Source organism: Gekko japonicus, unplaced genomic scaffold (assembly GCF_001447785.1).
Source record: "Gekko japonicus isolate JY-2015 unplaced genomic scaffold, Gekko_japonicus_V1.1 scaffold1512, whole genome shotgun sequence".
Classification (NCBI taxonomy): domain Eukaryota; kingdom Metazoa; phylum Chordata; class Lepidosauria; order Squamata; family Gekkonidae; genus Gekko; species Gekko japonicus.
The window spans coordinates 409,537-416,107 of NW_015160886.1; the positions used below are offsets into that span (position 1 = coordinate 409,537).

The 6,571-nt window shown below is 44.8% G+C and overlaps 1 non-coding gene across 1 annotated transcript; it reads right to left on the minus strand.

Annotated features, from left to right (window-relative positions):
- Positions 1-4,342: 4,342 nt before the first annotated feature.
- On the minus strand, positions 4,343-4,414 carry TRNAT-GGU. Its single transcript has one exon. It is a non-coding gene; the product is annotated as a tRNA-Thr (tRNA).
- Between the last annotated feature and the right edge of the window lie 2,157 nt (positions 4,415-6,571).

The following is a 6,571-nucleotide window of genomic DNA, read 5'->3' on the forward strand; positions in this document are numbered from 1 at the left end:
CGTATCCCCAAATCTCCGAAGCGGCAAGGCCAAGCAGAATGGCAGACCTTCACCCTTCCTGCTGGGGAATTTATTAAAACAAACTATAGACGTTACATTGGAGGTGAATTTAATTCTTCCTTGGCAAATAATTGCAAGGGAAACTGAATGCCGAAGCGACCTTTCCCGCTGGTGGGGATCCGCATGCCCTGTTATTCCAGGAAGCACTACAGACCCGGCTGCAGAAGGATGCTGATTAATGAAAAGCCTCCAAAATGGATGGGGGGTGGTGGATTATATCCAGTGATCCTGATGCAGCTATTCCTTGTGGCTACTGTCCCACACTGGCACCCTATGCATGCAGACTATCGAGTGGTGCCCCTTCTGTATAAGGACTTTCAGACAACATGGTGGATCCTGTCCCTGTCCGCTCCGCTGAGCAGAGTTCATTCACTTCTTCATTAACGCATTTATTTATTTATTTTTATTGTGCGCCTTTGTCACTGGGAGTCAAGGCAGTTTACAGGATGAGTCGATACTGTGGTGTATTCGAAATAACTAACATGAATCGCCGCATTCATTCTCCATGTTAAGCTCGAGCCTGAGGAAGGCTCTGCCGAACGAACTTGCTATTGGTCGCTCCACAACAGCGGCCAATCAGAACTGCACCAATTCCCTGCGAGGGAAGAACTCTCATTGGACGTTATCCGATCAACCTCATTGGTTGTTTATGGTAAATGGGCGTGGCTATATTAGCCCGGGGAAGGTTTAAAAGGAGCCTAGCTCCCAATGTTAAACTGTTCTGGTTATGACTTCTTTCAAGCGCTCGTTCGTATCTACAATAAAGCTGATCACTTTTGTTGAAACCGCTCTCGGGTTCTTTGTTAGCGGCGATCTAACAGATACTAGGGTTGCCACACACACACACACACCTGTGGAGGTGGAGGTTCCCTGCTAATCAGCTGGACGATGAGGGAGAACTGACCCTGGAAAAGAGGGAGATCCATCTGATGTGCAGCGACATGTCTACGGCACTGCCCACGTGACCCGGAAGTGATGTCATCACATCCAGGATGTTAGGAAGTCAAATTTACCAGATTTTGCCCAAATACCAGAGCGTTGCCCTGACGTCCCAGACATGATGGCTTCCCTGCTGCCCCTAGTGAGCCCCCCCGGGACACACACACCGATTGCCATGAAGGACCTGGCGACCCTAGCCAATACAGCCAATAAGATGGGACATTCAATAAACAATGGAATTGGATTTGGGCCACAGAACCAACTGGAAGCTTCAAAACAGAACTGAAGCAAAGTAGAAGTATAACAAGACACAGTAAATGATGCAGAATTACGTATCAGGATTCTACTTATGGCAGACTTACGCAGTAGTATAGTGACTTTATGTGTTGTATAGTAGTATAGTCACTTTATGAATCCTTTTGTACAGTGCTACATACATACAGTCCAATGCACAACTCTTTTTTTATTGTATATTTTTTATGCACATTACAATCAGATGCATCCCTATTCCCATACGTGTAGTATCCCCTACCCTCCGTCCCTTCTCCATAATGTTAATATGCCATTTCTGTTTCTTCGGCATAGATCCCTTATACGCGTCCTCCTTCTGTTCATCTCACTTTGTCTATTCCTCGTTTCCAGTTAATCAAAGTTAATCGTTAGATCTTCTTCCTTTTTTAATCCTTCTTAATTTCCTTTTCCTCTTCCTTTTCCCCTTTAAGGTCGTAGCCGAAGTTGCTCATATCCTAAAAACGGGGATGGGAAGTTTTAATATAACTTGAATGATTCCTTTCCATGCATATTATTCATCTGCATTTTCCCACTTTTAGTGCCTCCAGCTGCCTCAGAATGATGGCATGATCTGCTGTATCAAACACAGCAGTTAAATCCAGTAAGAGCAACAAGGAGGTCCGAGCATTGTTTACATTTAGATGGAAGTCAACAGCCTAGCAGAGCCATTCTTGTCTCTTAGCCTGGTCTGAAACTAGACTGAAAAGCATATAGAGCAGATTAGTTATCCAAAAAGACCTGGGGCTGGTCTGCTGCCCCTCTCTCGATCACTTTGCCTAGGAAGGGCAGAGACAGGACGATAATCAGCTACGTCATTTTTCTGTTGGGATGTTTTTTTTCAGTAGCAGGTGGATAATCTGTTAGAAGCCAGAGCCCTCCTGTCGAAGGGCAGTGCAGTCTAAGTCAAGGCACCTCTCTTTAATTATCACCCCCCAAATCAGCCTAGCCTAGAAGTGGAAACAAGATGGAGCTGGAAACAAACAAAATAGATGCTGGGTCAGAGACAAGCCTGGGAAACTATTTTTGGTAGGTGACTCTGGGTAGCTGACTTGCTAATAGTTCTCCTCCCCACCCTAAAAGAGATACTTCCTCTCAGCCATGGGTTTCTCAGGAAGACAACACCTTACCTGGACCTCACCCCATCCACACCTGGTCATGCTTCCGCTCTTGCCCATTCACTTTAATTAATAATCTGATAGCCTCTCCCAACCTGAATTCAAGGGTCATCAGAGAACTTTAATGTCTTTAGTTTATATCACACATTCTCATTACAGAAAAGTAGCCCAATTCATGCAAAGGTCTTTGTTTACCCAGGAACATCCAATCAATGTATTGTTTTAGGGACACTCATGTCAGACCACCCCAGGGGCAATTTTTCCTATAACTGGACCCACCATGCCCTGTGGAGTGTGTGGATGTTATCAGCACTAAACATTGCACACACACACACACGCACACACACCGTGGGTTTCCTCCTTCTCTCTGGCAAACGCTGGCCATTTCTCTCGCTGCCTTCCGCAGACGTCGCTTCTCCAAGACTTGGTAAATATCTCCTTCCTTGAATCACTTTCCCCACTACTTTCTTCTGTTTCCCTCTTAGTTAGGTGTGTGTTCCCTGTGTATTTTGTGTGTATGTTGTGCTTTTTCTTCTGTTGTAATAAAACACCTTTCTGGTTGTACTTCAGCCTAGTCTGAGAATTCTCTAAGGGAACCATCCCTATAAATGTTGGTGGAGATCCTCCAGTTACCCCTTCTCACTAAGCTAATTTCCCCCCACTAATTATTAAACAACCACTTTGGGTAACAAACCGCCTCTTTGAGTGATTGAGGGAAGATGCCTTGAGTTAGTGATCGATTTATAATAGAGACTAAGGATTTGTTGATGTGGTCGTTACATGATTTTAGAAACCAGGGCCCATTCTGCATCTAGCATTCACTCTGTTGTTTTACCAAACCCACACTGGAACAGAAAAGGATGTGTCCCAAAACTACATTCAAATACCCCAGTCCAATGCCATACTGACTGCAGAGTTGTCCCTGAACGGCCATAAAACGGCCATAAATCTATGTAAAAAGGTAAAGGTTCCCTTGCTCGAAAGCCAGTCGAGTCCGACTCTAGGGTTGTGGTGCTCATCTCTGTTTCAAAGCCGAAGAGCCAGCGCTGTCCGAAGACGTTTCCGTGGTCATGTGGCCGGCATGACTAAACACCAAGGCGCACGGAACGCTGTTCCCTTCTCACCGAAGTGGTACCTATTTATCTACTTGCAATTTCTTGCTTTTGAACTGCTAGGTTGGCAGGAGCTGGAACTAGAGATGGGAGCTCACTCCGCAATGTGGCACACTCGGGTCTCGAACTGCTGAGCTACTGACCTTCCACAGCCTGCAGTTCAGCGTCTTAACCACTTGAGCTATGTAGAAGGTATCATAAAACCGAGAGATCAAAGGAAATGAAACCAGCATGCAGTGTGGAGGCTTCCATAAAAATCCGACAATCAAAGAAAGTGAAAGTGGCATGCGAGGTAGAGGGGAATTTCTGTTCCAATGTGGGTTTGGTAAGACAGCAGAGCCAGTGCTAGATGCAGAATGGGCCCAGGTTCAGCAAGGATCTAGGGCACAAGTAGTAGCCTTCCCAGATCCGAGGAACTTGTCAACGTCCATCATGGAAAATGATTCAATGTGGTCCATAAATAGTACAGGCGGTGTATTAGGCAGTTCTTCCTGTGAACCTGTGTTGTGGCTGGCATCTAAATTACAGCATATTCTTGACATTTCATCAGTGGAAAAACTTTGCAAAAGTATCACAACTAATTGTCTGGTCCTGATACAATGAAGGCTCAGTTTTTGGTCTAGAAATGCCAAGTTACCTTAAGCAATTGGGATGGTCATAAAACAGCTGATGCAATAGTAGTGGAGAATTAATGTTTCCTAGCTGCTGTCCCCATTGAATCAGAGCGTTGATCCCTTCAGGGTCAATATGTCAGACTGGCAGGGGCTTTCCCGGATTTCCCATAGAAGTCTTTCACAAAACCACTACCTGATTCTTTTTTAAAACTGGAGGTGCCAGGGATTGAACCTGGGACTTTCTGCATACCAAGCAGATGCTCTGCCACTGAGCCACAGCCCCTCCCCATTTTTTTCCAGCAATCATCACATGTCCAGTGGTCATGTGACTGAGCCATGAGTTTAGAAAAAGCAGCGAGTTGGGCACCATGTGTTGTTGTGACTTGTAATTACATGTGCTGTAACCTGGTACTTGCCCATTTTATAGAATCCAAACCAAACAGGCAAGATGCAGTGTTCTGGCATGCCCTCTTCTTTACTTTGCACATCAGCAACCTAATCCAGGCAAATTCTCTAATTTTAATATTCCAACAAACAAAGGCAAAGTAAAAAAAAACCCACCAGAGTACGGACAGAAGGCAATTCTATAAAATCTGCTTCTTCAAAGCTGCAGAGAAATTAATATCTGTTCATTAATTTAATATTGTTTGTTTTCCCAACGGGTTCTGTTTATTTTACAGAAACTAAACTTAATAGAGTTCCAGGAATTAAATCTTCCAGACTGCATGAAAAATTGTGCCAGTATGGTTTAAAGTTACTCTATCCTGGAGTTATATTATTCTCAATTTTGTCTTTGGTGTGGTCCTGTTGTTATTTTTTTTTAAAAATAAAAGAGAATCCCTCCCCTTGATAGTTCTCTTCAGTTTCCCAGCAGTATATTACTTAAGATGTTCAGTTCACGTTATAAATGGAACATGTCTACTTTTCTCTCTCTGATTCTGTTGTTTAAAAGGCCAAACGCTGAAGAAGGTTTCCTTTATCTGCCCCTGCTCTTTTGCGATAACAATTGATGGATGCTACAAAAAAGGGGAATAGCTGCTCGAGTCTCCCGTAAAACATGATAAGCAAAGGCAGTAAACAAAAATATTTTTAAAATAGTCATTAATCCAGTCTGGAGAAAAATTCCTCTGTTGACAGAACCGTAGCAGCTTGAACAGCCCAGAGACTAGCCCGAACTTGATCTTGGAAGCTAAGCAGGTTCCGCCCCGGTTAGTACTTGGATGGGAGACTGCCAAGGAAGTCCAGGGTTGCTATGCAGAGGCCAGGCAATGGGAAACCATCTCTGCTCATCTCTTGCCTTGAAAACTCCGGTTCCACAAGTTGGTTGTGACTCAATGGCACTGAATTAATAAATTACAGGGTTCTAGAGCCAGCAGAGGAAACATTGACACTGGAATAGAAGGAACAACAGGTGTTTCTCTTTAGTTTTAAAACTCAAGAGCTCAAGGCGCAATATTGTCCCCCATGTAGACATCTCACGAATTTGCCTGGGGAGTATATCCCATAAGGAGAGTGGCGTCTCTAAAAAAGTTACTTCTCTGGTCACTACCGCCCTGTTCTCTGATGGTAGGAAAAACAGACAAAGGACTCTACAACAGATCTTAAAGCAGCAGAGGTTAAGACGCTGAGTTGCAGACTGGAAGGTTGGTAGCTCGGCAGTTCGAGACCCGAGTGTGCCGCATGACGGAGTGAGCTCCCGTCTCTGGCCCCAGCTCCTGCCAACCTAGCAGTTCGAAAGCAAGAAATTGCAAGTAGATAAATGGGTACCGCTTTGGTGGGAAGGCAAAAGCATTCCATGTGCCTTGGCATTTAGTCATGCTGGCCACGTGACCACAGAAAAGTCTTCAGACAGCGCTGGCTCTTCGGCTTGGAAACGGAGATGAGCACCACCCCCTAGAGTAGGATTTGACTAGCTTTCGAGCAAGGGAAACCTTTACCCTTACCTTTTTACGTTCATACAGCAAGAAACAGCCTTTCGAGCACCCTGCTTCCAAGCCACAATGGTTTTTAAGAAGTGTAAAATAGTTAGCTAGTCCCGTTCAGTGTTGCTTTTGATCAAGAGAGGACTCGGCTCTGTGGACCAAATAACGGCTGTCTTCCTGTCCTAATTCTCTTGGTGTCCTGGTTGCTGGGTCCGCCTTTGATCTAGTAATTGCTTGGTCCATGGGAGATGGAGGCAAGCTAATGGCTCTCTGGCAGTGGTGTGCATGGCTTCATCAGTTTGCCATGATTAAGATTTGGCACTGACCTCATACTGTTATTTTCCTGGACCGCTCCCTGATGGCTCTCAGAGCAGAAGCAGACAAAGTAATTGCATCTGTAATCAGCAGTAGTGATGGGTGAACTCCACTCAGCTCAGTTTGGAATTGGGCTTGACAAACCAAACTATACTACGGGAAAAACAACAATGGAGAGCCCCCCCACAAAATAGCGTGTTTTT